Here is a 13,246-nt window from a genome sequence, read left to right as displayed (position 1 = left end):
GCTATTGTGCCTAGCGGCATCAGTGGCATTTCCTGTCAATGACATCACTGCCTCTGTTGCCTAAGGCAGTGTGAGGTCACTTCCCGAAAGTTTGAGGAAACCCACGGCCTGTTGCTCAACAAAACACACACACTTGCTCACCCGTTGTTACTCAAACACATTTAGCCATCTCCTCTCAGACATGGGAAAACATGCAGTGACACATGACTCAGTGTGTGTAACAAAGACTCAAACATTGCAAGAATATTCTCAACATCATATCAGCTTCATCTAACACTCGCCTTTTACTGGAAGTCAACACACACGTGCTTACTCATGAATGAACACACACACAGTGACTCTTGAACACTTTACCACCTGATGAGCTCGGCAAAACTTAAGTCTACTTAGTTTGGAAGAGTCATCGATTTATGAGGGGTGGATTCAGAAAAGGGATAAATGACTTGCTACAGCACTTTTGGGTGACTAACAAGTTACTAAGACAAAGTTTCAAGAACAAACCCACATACCTTCAAAGGCTTTCAAGATGGAAATTATGGCTGGGTTTACATGAGTGTATTTTTGTTCACTGTAATTGACCTAAAATTGTAAGGCAGCTTGCAAACAGCTTTTTTGAGTTGGCTCAACTTTTAACCCAAGAACTTTAGTTGACTATTTGTCAAATAAAGTTCTTGGGTTAAAAGTTCAGCCAATTCAAAAAAGCTGTTTGCAAGTTGCCTAACAATTTTAAGTTGAGCCAACTTTTTATTATTATTTTTTTACAGGGTAACACTTTACAATAAGGTTCATTAGTTAATGCATTTCCTAACATTAACTAATCATGAACAACACTTGTACAGCATTTATTAACTATAATTGAACATTTACTAATGCATTATTAACATTTAAGTCCGACTCTCCAAAACCCTCAAGGTCTTCCGTATAATCAAAAATAAAGCAGGAATTTGAGTTGTTAACATGTTAAAATGAGAAAAAGTCTAAGACTGTGCCTGAAGAATAATATTAATATAGCAACATATAATCTATCATAACATTGCCAATATAATAAAGCAGCCTGCAGTCCAGCAAACATACATGCAAAGAAAATGGTTGTATGATCTGTCCAGGTGTTTTATGTGGATGCTGGAACACTATTGACTAGACACGAAAACACAATTTAACATTTCCTCATGATATGTGTATATACATACATACACACAAGACTATGTTGTTTTTAAATTTAATGTTGTATTTTTCTAGATTTCTTTGTTCTTTTTTTAGGGACGCACAGATACCATTTCTTTGATACCGAACCGAAACCAAAATTCTGAATTTTGGTTGATACAGAGCCGATCCCGATACTGTGCTGTTTTTTCTTTTTTTCCCCCCTTTTTAGGCAAAGTTTCTATAGTTCTGGTGATACTCAAATAATACATCTTATTTATTAAAAATAACAGACCTATGGGCCTACTATACAAGACAGATGACAAAATCTAACTAAAAACATTATGCTTGCTGTAAACTAAGCTACATTATTTGAGCATTCGTTATGACATTAATCTGGTTAACATTTTTCTTTGAAATTTGTAGGCTAGCACTATTGACACTAATCAAAACACAAACTGATCTGTTAAATAAAATAAAATTGGAGTGAAATCCATATTGCGCCCGTCTGTTTCACTTTTATTAATTTAAATCAACTACTTTGACCTCAATGAGCCAGGCTTTACAAACTATTCGCAGGACTGAAAGCATTACCCTCAAAAGAATAAACTCAGTCGGAAGAATGGGAAAACAGAAACTTTTAATATTACAGAATAATTTTACGAAGCGACGAACATCACGTCTGTGCAGCCGCTGGTATCGGGTTTGTTGCATCTCTAGTTCTTTTTACTGACCCCGTCAGTACCTGGACGGGAGTTCACATGGGAAAGCTAGGTTGCTGCCGGAAGTGATGTTAGTAAAGATCAGCAGTAAACGCTTAACATGTTGTCTGTATGGGTCCTAACGTCCCAGTATATTGATGGGGACTCTATACTGCTCAGTGAGTGCCATCTTTCGGATGAGACAGTAAACTGAGGTACTGACTATCTGTGGTCATTAAAAATCCCAGGATGTCCTTCGCAAAAGAGCCCACTGACCTCATCATGGCCTCCTAACTATGCCCATATCATAATTGGCTTCATCACTCCGTCTCCTCTCCACCAATCAGCTGGTGTGCGGCGTGAGGTCTGGCGCAATATAGCTGCCATTGTGTCATCCAGGTAGATAATGCACACTGGTGGTGGATGAAGAGATAGCCCCAAAAATTTGTAAAGCGCTTTGAGTGTCCAGAAAAAGCACTATATAAATGTGAGGAATTATTATTATTAATCAAAGGGAACATTTAAAGAGATTTCTGCCATATAAAACTGACTCTTCATCTCTCAATTAAAATGTAGTTTATATTTATTTATTTATCTTATATTATATAAGATATTATATAATATAATATAATATTAAATAATAATTATATTTATTTTATATTATTTAAGTTAAGTTGGAGAGAGAGAAAGGGGGCGGTGGGATTGGGAAAGCTCCTTGAGCCAAAATTCAAACTCGGGACACTCGAAGCAAAGCTGTGCTACATATCGGCACACTGCCCATAAGACTAATACCACTGATTTCATTTATAAATAGCAGTGGTCACCAAACTTGTTCCTGGAGGGCCGGTGTCCCGCAGATTTTAGCTCCAACCCTAATCAAACACACCTGAACAAGCTAATAGAGGTCTTACTAGATATACTTGAAACATCCAGCCAGGTGTGTTGAGGCATGTTGGAGCTAAACCCTGCAGGGACACCGGCACTCCAGGACCGAGATTGGTGACCCCTGAAATATAGCCTACAATTGTTTACTATAATTTGATAGCTTCTGACATCCATTTTCATTCATGTAGTGTGAATAGAATCACTGAAATTAAGTGAAAATGCCAGCAAGATATTTTTTTAATTTTAAAACACCATTTCAAAACTACATTGCACTGGTATAAACGTAACCTAAAGGCCCATGCTAAAGGAACACACGTGTGATTACAGAGAGAAGCACATGGGACACACACACACACACACACACACACACACACACACACACACACACACACACACACACACACACACACACACACACACACACACACACACACTGTGGGTGGTAAAGTGAGCTCACTCAAAACAGGGTTAAGCCAAGTGTGGAGATACAGAGAGCAGCCGCTGACTTTGTGTGTGAGAAACCAGTAAGAGGAAACAGCTGGGGAGCAGGCCAGACTTATCTGAGAAGGGATTTGAGTCCGGTTTATTAAAAAAAAATCTCCTGAAACAGATCTACCTTCTATTTCCTCTCATCTCATTTTCCATGAGATAAAAACAGTCTCGTAGTCTGTGTGAGTGAGGTGAGACCTTGCAAAGTAATGTCTGAGTCAGCTGCCGCATCCTATTCAAAACAATGACATCAACCTAGAGTACACGCTCTATATTCTCCTCTCACACACACACACAAAATGTTATTATATGCATGTTTGAAAATAACATTGTTTTTGGCCTTTGGCAACCTTGTTTCCATACATCATCCATCACTGTCATAATTAATAGACAGAAAGGCATTGGAATATGACAGAATGAGACATGTCACAAGTAGCAGAACTGCCAATCCAATGCTACATAAAATGTAAATAATAATAAAATATGAAAACATGCACTGCCTATAAATGTATGTGCATTTTTCCTTAAACATTGTCAGAAAAGGGTTCCTCCTAATGCATTGTTGGTTCGAGATCGGAAAAGTTTTTAAATAGGGCTGCATTAATCGAATAGCAATCGAACCTATAATCGATCTAATTTCTCCAGGTTGATCTTTTCAATTACCATCCCTTCTGCGTGTGAAGACAACGTGACCTTGCTCTGTTAAAGGCTGTGGCTGATTTATACTTCTGGGGCCACTTTGCAGCCACATCTGATCTCTGGTCAAGTAGGAGGATGGACCCATTTTTGAGCCTTACTTTGCACTACATTGACGATGATTGGAAGCTGCGCCATGCGCTGTTTAAAATATTATTTACCGGATATACAAGAGTTATTTTTCAATGCGAAAAGCACTGAAATGTATTTTGTTTCCAAAAGTGCAAGTTATTTATTTTCACTTTTTATAAGAAAGGTTTAAGGTAATATGTGTATCAGGGCTCGAAATTGCGACCATTTTGGTCGCATATGCGCCCGAAATTTTATCTATGCGACCTTGAAATATATTTGGGAGCATTTCTGCGAGTGTTTAAAATTGTAGTGTGCGACCACTGTTTACTGCAAAATGTTCAGCACATGCGCGGATTCGGGAGACATTCACGCAGAATGCATCTCTAAGCTTTTTGTCTGCACTTGAAACGCGAAACGCAGCGCTCGGGAATGGTTTAAAACAGTTGTCATGTCAACTTGGTGCAGTAAACAAATCCAAGTCCGTAATGCTTGCCCCGCCTTTGCGGTCTTCATATTGGCCCAACACTGCTCTAGCACTGAACGCGAATGATTGGTTAATATCAGTTGTCAATCACTCAGTGCCTTCTGGCTTCGGATGACAGAGAGAGCTACTACTGCGAAAAATTGTAAAGCGCTGAAGATGAGAATGAAGATAACATAACACTTGACAGATTATGTTTTACAAACCATGGCATCTACAGTTGCAAATAATGACACATCTTACTAGTTATACCGTTACCACGTTAATTCAAGCAGTGCGTGCAGGGCCGGTGAGCGCTCCGTGTATGCTTTGGTCACTCAGTTCTGTTATAAAAATCTATTTTCTTGTGATAACGGGATTTTGTTGAGACATATTTTCCTCACGCTTGCATATAACGTTATATATGATTTTTTTTTTGCTTGTTAGTTTGATTAGTGTTGATTTCAAATACAATCAATATGTTTGTATAAAACTTGTAGTAACAGTGCTCATAATTGGTGGTGCGACTAAATTTTGGCTGATGCGCCTAAATTTTTAAAGTTAGGAGCACCGGTGCTACCAAGCAAAAAGGTTAATTTCGAGCCCTGTGTATTAATTCCAGTTGTTCAACGTTAATGTTCAAAAAAATAATAATCATAGATAGTAGACCGTGTGTGTTTCTGACATTATTCATATACCGATATTCAGATATCTCTTGCGTGCAATATCTGTATAAAATCTGTCCGTGAACGATGAGGGCAAATAAATTAAACAAATAAAATATTTGTTCATTAATCATAATCGAGTTAATTCATCAATGAATGGAGATTTAGATTGTAAGCCAAATTGCCCAACCCTATTTTGAAAAAAAAGTTTTGTATTTTTATATTAAGTACAAATGCATTACACTGACAAGCAAGGTGACGCCAAACAACTAGCACAGACAAAAGTCAACTGTGTTGTCGCCTCGGTTTGGCTCACGTTTGGTTCCATCTGGGCCAAATACCTGTCCTTGAACATACTAAATGGACCACAGCCAACTGAAAAGTGAAAGATTTCCATGTTCAGAGACAGCCCGCCTCTTTGTTTCTTCTTAACTTAAATTGACTTGCTGCTATGCCACTTTACTACATCACACTCGCGCTCTGACTCGTTTTTAAAAAAACTAATCAAAACGCTCTCTTCAGCAAAAGGCTAATGCTGATTTGGCTCAATGAGTTGAGCCAACTAGCTCTGACGAAAAAAAAAGAAAAATGACAAGCCAGACCAACGAAGCCCAATCGCCAACCATCGACTTAGTGTGTCCAGGCCTTTAGTCTTAACACCACAAACACTAAATTATACATTTCAGAACACAATTATAACGCAATTAAAAATGACCAAAGCTGCTTTGTAAAATCATTACTAGATTCGTATGGTACAAAAATACACCAAGGAAACAAGAACACTACCCCCACTGCTCATTTCAAGTACAGAAAATATAAAGTATAAATCAAATTATCAGCAGTAGTGTAGTTTTAGAATTAGCAGCAGTATTAGTAGTAGCAAACATTAAGGAAAAAAAAACTATTTTTTAAAGACCATTTTAGTGTATTTTTAGGTACTAAAATGCATCCCCTGAAGGTAAATAAGCTAAATAGGATGCAACTTAAAAAATTATGACACACTATAAAAAATGCCCATGATTTCAATGGTAAAAAAAAAAAAAAAAAAAAAAAAAAAAAACTGTAAAAATGCAATGGTTAAAATCTGTAATTTGGTTAACAGTATGTTTACTTAATATACACGGTGAAAAACCTTAGACTGACTTTTCCAGAATTCCCTGCATGATGCATCACTTTTTATGCTTTTTGTTGACATTATTATGGATCTTTTTAGTTGTATCAGTTATGTACATTAGAGAGTTGCTACATCTAATGTTGATAAACAATGTTTATTTCATGACTTTATTTTATGCGTGTTACCATACTGGTGTTAAGTAGCTGTGTGAATGACAATGATACACTTTTCTACTTGTGGGAAAAGTTGATGAGCATTGGTTTATTTATGTAACTTTCTCATCACCACCTGCATATGGCTGCGTTAACGTGTCTATTTGTGTAACAAAAGATGTGTGGATGTTGCCAATTCAAAATACAGACATATCACAATAAATATATATATATTATAAATTAATAAAATATGGTAGTTTACTGTAAAAATGAGAAATTACTTTAACAATTTTTACTGTATTTTTACTGTAAAATACTTGCAACCACAGCTGCCGTTTTTTTTACCGTAAATTTTACGGATTTATTTTTTACTGAGCATCTTCTATAGCTTTTTCATGAGAAAACAATGAGTTTTTATTTATTTTTACAATTGCTAAAATCCAGTGCTGTTTTAGGATCACCGATATACAATTACATTAAATGTGGTTAATATATGTATTCTCATGAGATGCATATGCACACAGTCAAGTTAAGTTCATATACAGGTACAGTGTTTTACCAGAGCAGAGCCTTGATAAGTTGAAGATGTCACTTTCAGCACAGCTATGGAAGATTTAACAGCCGTGTTCTAAAGCTGGATATTAAATCTAGCAGTGTGTTGAAATGCCTTCTCCTGTTCTGATGGCCATATGGTCACACTGTCGGCTTGCATGACAACTTCATAATGAGCATGAAGTCTTTTCAAGAGTAGTGGAAAGACCCAGAATAGGAAACAGTCGCAACAATTACACAGCTAGCCTTTACTTTTATGAAGGTGTGAGTCCTGGACATGTAAAATGGTTCTTTTGAACAAAAACATGGATATCATACTATTGTATGCAAGAGCGTATACCTGCATGTATGAGTGTATCAGAGCTGTCAATCAATTAAAATTGTTAATTGTGATTAATCAGTGATTTGCAGATGGAGGAAGAAAAGCAGAGAATGACCTCAGCCCTGAGTTTTTTTTCATAAGCGGAGGGCAGGAGAGAGAGGTGAAAGGAGGGATGAGACACTGGAGGGGGTGTAGATGGATGGACAGAGGGGGGAGGACAGGAGAGAGCCCCTGGAGGCTGCAGGGTGGAGCTGAGAGGGGGAAAGTGCAGAATTGAAAATGATCAGCTATGAACAGTGCCTGAAGAACAGCCTGGAGACATTTAAACCAGCCCAAACCAGTGACTGCCTACCCCGACATGGATGGGCAGCATACCTGAAACATTCTAAAGCAGCCATACATAGATTATTGCTATTGGAGGAGAAGGAGAGTGAGAGGAGCATTATGATATGAAAAACACATGCACAGCTCAGTATATGAGAGGTGTAATATTGAATATTGTAGGGTTGCAAGATATTGGAAAAATTTGACTGCAATATTGTTTTTTCTTTGCAATATATGTTGTGATATAAATACAAATTCACCAGATGACTTAAATAGCTCTATTTGGAAAGTCATTCATTTAGATTTATTGGGATTGTTTTGCAAGGGAGTGAAATATAATTATAGTTTTTATGTAAGCTAGTGTATATATATATATATATATATATATATATATATATATATATATATATATATATATATATATATATATATATATATATATATATATATATATATATATGGAGAAAACACATAAGTGAAATTAATGGTGATTTATGGTTTTCAGAAATTGAAATCTTTATCTATTATTAAACTTCTTTATGCACTATTTAAATGCTTTAAACTTTCTTAAAATGCTCACAAATCCACAGGCCTTAAAACACTTAGCAGATGATAAACGGTCACATTTTAATAATTCAATTCTGCATTGTCTCCACAATTGCAAATCCTGCGATTGCACACGCACAAACTGCAATATCAATACTCAAATAATATATTGTGCAGTCCTAATATGTTGTATTATTATTATTATAGTTTATATTTTTTAAATGATTATATATTAGAAGTAGGTGACGCAGTGGCGCAGTAGGCAGTGCTGTCACCTCACAGCAAGAAGCTGGTTCGAGCCTTGGCTGGGTCAGTTGGCGTTTCTGTGTGGAGTTTGCATGTTCTTCTTGTGTTTGTGTGGGTTCTTCCGGGTGCTCCGGTTTCCCCCACAAGTCCAAAGACATGCGACACAGGTGAACTGGGTAGGCTAAATTGTGCTGGACAAGTAGGCAGTTCAGTCCGCTGTGGCGACCTAATAAAGGGACTAAGCCGACAAGAAAATGAATGAATGAATGAATATTAGTAGTAGTATTAGCAACATTAGCAATAGCAATAGTAGTAGTAGTAGTTGTATTAATTCAATATTTTAATGTTTGTTTAGGTCCTAATATGCACCCTCTGGAGGTAAATCAGCAAACAAAGATGCAACGTAAAAAATTATTACAGAGTCACATATCTTTTTCCTAAGAAAACAAAATTTTTCATTTTGATAAAAGTTTAACTGCTACAAGCCAGAGCTATTTCAGTGTCCCTGAGATTAAACAATATATCATATCATCTACACAGTATTTGATCAATTTTATTCCAATATGATGAAATAAGCTAGAGTCGATGATTAAAAAACAGCAACATAGGTTTTGTAAATTAAAATGAGCTTGCCAAGACACTACTATAAGGTTTCATCATTTGGGAACATTAGTTATTAAACTAATGTTAACAAAACTTTTAACATTACCTTTTGTTAATGCTCATTGACAAAATCTTGATCGTTTTGATATAATAACAAAATGTTGAGATCACACTGACTATAACGGACTCAAATCATACAATTTAATATTGTATTTCAATAAAACTGAAGCTGAAACGTGATTAACTTGCGAAAATAAATTCAGGTAACAAAATCAAAATCTGTAAACAATTTCATAAATAAGTTTTTTTGGAAATGCACTTCAATACGCCACAAATTATTTACTAATATATCACCAATCAATATTATTTAATGCTTTAGAAGTGTATTCAATTGCACAAGGTAACTAATATAAACAAAAGCAACTGTATTATACTGACATTTCCCAGTATGGGTTGTGGCTGGAAGGGCATGTGATGTATAAAACATGTGTTGCACTATATACTGTTTTGCATCTGCGCACTCTGGTTTGCACTGCTTTCCATATGCCCTTAAGTGTAATTATACTTTACAATTTTTATTTTTACTTATATTTTTAGATTATATTATGTGTGATTGTATTTATTGTGTGTGTGTGTGTGTGTGTGTGTGTTTGTGCGCGTGTGTGTGTGCATATATATATATATATATATATATATATATATATATATATATATATATATATATATATATATATATATATATATATATATATACATACACATATATACATACACTTTTTGTATTACTATTATTATTACTGTTATGCACCTAGGGTCTGAGAGTAACGCAATTTCTTTGTATGTCTTGTAAACATAGTTTAATTGAAAATACAGCTGACTTTGACTTGATATGCTGGAATAGCTGGCGGTTCATCCTTCTGTGGCGACCTATAAAAGAGACTTAGCCGAAGGAAAGTGAATGAATTATACTGACATACACTATGACATCATTGTAAATCCCAAAATATTTTTCCAAAAGAGTGCAGTCAAAAAAATCCTTAAAGCCAGGTTGTCAATTTTGTCCTTAACCTACAACTAAGTGAACAGAACACACCCACAAATTACAAGGCATTGACAAATAAAGGAAAAACAAAAGGCACATCTAAAGACAAGCACTTCGGTGCAAAGCCAGACAGCATCCAAGATGCACAACGCAAACACCCACAGACACACACATCTGTCCAAACCCGGTCAGACAGGTCCATTAGTATGAAACATTAATGGGGCTGTACATCCGTGTTTGGGCTGGGAGAGGAGTGGGTGAGGGGGGTGGAGAAGAAAATCTGAACACGCTCATGTGGACATAACATGCAAGCAGAAGATTAGCAAAACATTGAATAATAATAAAAAATATATAATAACAATAATTATATATTAAAAACACTAATTTTTGCTGTATGACAGTAATGTTTGGATTACACAATCAAATTTAATTACAAAACCTCTTACACAAACTTGGGTTGAATTAACAGCATCCTTTCAGAACGTAACATTTTTCAAAATATTGTATTTATCAAAACTAAAAATTATGTAAATTTTACACTTAACAACAACAACAAATGAAAAACACAAATTATCATTGTTTATTTTTGTTGTAGTAAACAATAAACAAAAATATTTACTTTTGTTGTTGTAAATAATAAACAGCAAAAATAATCATTATTTACTTTTGTTGTTGTGATAAATAATAAACAACAACAAAAATAATAATTTATTGTTGTTGTAGTAAATAAACAACAAAAATATCATTGACTTTTGTTGTTGTAAATAAAAAATAACAAAGCATTATCATTAACTTTTGTTGTTATTTAAATACACAACAACAAAAATCATTGTTTACTGGTGTTGTCGTTGTAAATAATAAACAACAACAAAAATGATCACTTGTTGTTGTTGTAAATAAACAAAAATGATCATTTATTGTTGTTGTCCTTGTAAATAATAAACAACAACATCAAAAAGGATCACTTACTGTTGTTGTTAATGTTGTTGTGAAATTTTCATTTACCTTTGTTGTTGTAAATAATAAATAACAACAAAAATCATTATTTACTTTTGTTGTTGTACATAATAAACAACAACAAATACAACAAAAAATCATTATTTACTGTTGTTTTTATCATTTACTACAACAACAAAAGTGACAACAACGCAGTTATTTTGTAAATTGCCATATCAATGCGAATATTGCCGCTGAAATATGTACATTGTTCCACATAAGTCTCGTCGTTGTACATTTTGTAGCAAGGCTGGCCTAAAATCAAAACCTCACAAAATTGATCATTATTGTGGATTAGATTATTAAACAATTTTTAAAATAATATTATAATTTATAATATTATTTTTCAATGTTATTATGTATTTACTTATCTCCTCCTAGTACTAATAGGTTTAAAAAATTGCAATAAATTACATGGGGAAATTCCGTCGGCTGGATTTTCAACTTATCGCCCAGAGTTATGTTATTAGTACATAGATTGATTAATGGCACGTCATTAAATCCCCACGTGATGCCATACAACATTCACTCTACAGTAAAAGTCTTGGTTATAATAGCATATACAGTTGAGTGCTTGATTTTTAATTTTACGAAAGCTTCAAATACAGTTAATCATTTGTCATGGCAATCAGACGACAGCAGGTACAAATAGCTTTAAAGCTGTGTATATCTGGTAGAAAAGTAATACACAATCATAATAATGTAATACTACTTTGATAAAGTAATTAAAATGGAAATGTTCCACGTCTTGTGTGACGATCAAGTTACAGTTATTTTAAATACTCACAATCTGTTTTACATTGTAGATTATAAATCACTGTATGGGTCCTGTCTAATATTAAAATGTCGTTGTCCATGTAAACGTATGCAGTGTGACCATATTCATTATAGTGGAGCATAAAAACAGTTCTTAGTGCCACATGTATATGTCAGAGCTCAAAATCCAGCTTTAAAACTAGAGCTCCAGAACCCGCCATCACATGCTCAACAAATAGCGAGTGCTCTGTGCCTGGGGGGCCGCAGTGTCTACAGGGAATAACCACTGCTATTGTGAGGCAGCTTGGCAAAGTGCTGAACACCCAGCCACTGTATCCGTGCGATCCGAGAGCAGTCAGCTCTGCTGTGGGTATAAACCGGAGCTGGAAATCATGGGGGGTTTACAGATTCTGGTTATGAGACAGATTCAACTTATAGAGTTTGTATGTGAGGAGCATTTAGGAGTTTAACTGCAATGTTAAAAATGAGCAGATATGACTGTGGAATTGCTTGTACCAGCTCTGCATTTTTTGGAAGAAAAAATTATTCCCCCTGATAAACAGGGATCTGTAGATTTAGTTGTCGTTGCTCGCAGGGCTGCACAATTTGCTCTAACATTAAGACTTGGTGTCTTAAAATTAACAACAACAACAACAACAACAACAACAACAACAACAACAACAACAATAACAATAATAATAATAATAATAATAATATTACTTGCATGTAATACTTTACAAGTTATTAAAATGTACACTTAAAATGAAACTGAATAAACAAAATTCCTCATTTCTTTTTATATTAACAAATATAATGAAAGACATTTGAAAGTTTCTTATTTAGGAATTTTGTACAGGATTACCTATTAAATAAAAAACTGACTAAAACTGTAATATTCCTTTAAATTTTTATATTTCAATATTTAATATTTTAAGAAGTACATTTCTGCTGTATAATAGTATTGTCTTGGTTACACTTGAAAAACATTTGCACAAATTTGGGCAGATTTTTAAAATAAAGCCATGCTAAAATTATTGTCTTTACTATAAATACGGAAGATATCATATAAAGTCAACTTGTTTTGTCCATTTTACACCGCTCTGCCAGAAGAAGTAGTTAATAGATGAGGTACACAGCATTTGATTTATTAAAATGAATGGGTAAAATCAACTTATTATGATGCGTTAACTTGTTGGATCAGTTTCAGTGGGTGCTGTTTTGTTTTGCTTTTTGTTTTGTGTGGGTTTTGTGGTTTTGTTTTGGGTGGGTTCTGTTTTTGGGTTTTAGTTTTTCATTCATTCATCAATTTTCTTACCGATTAGTCCCTTCATTAATTTGGGGTCGCCACAGCGCAATAACTGCCAACTTATCCAGCATGTTTTTTTAGGGCAGTGGAAACCCTTTTAGCCGCAACCCATCTTTGGGAAACATCCACACACACTCATTTACACTTACACACTATGGACAATTTAGCCAACCCAA

The 13,246-nt window shown here is 34.8% G+C and overlaps 1 protein-coding gene across 1 annotated transcript in view; it reads right to left on the bottom strand.

Moving 5' to 3' along the window:
- rnf38 (ring finger protein 38) overlaps nucleotides 1-13,246 on the bottom strand; it is a 65,981-nt gene that overhangs the window by 16,694 nt on the left and 36,041 nt on the right. The window lies entirely within an intron of this gene.

Source organism: Danio rerio, chromosome 1 (assembly GCF_052040795.2).
Source record: "Danio rerio strain M-AB ecotype USA chromosome 1, GRCz13ab, whole genome shotgun sequence".
Taxonomy (NCBI): Eukaryota; Metazoa; Chordata; class Actinopteri; order Cypriniformes; family Danionidae; genus Danio; species Danio rerio.
The sequence above is the reverse complement of the archived record's forward strand: the minus strand, read 5'-3'. Positions and strand labels throughout refer to the sequence as shown.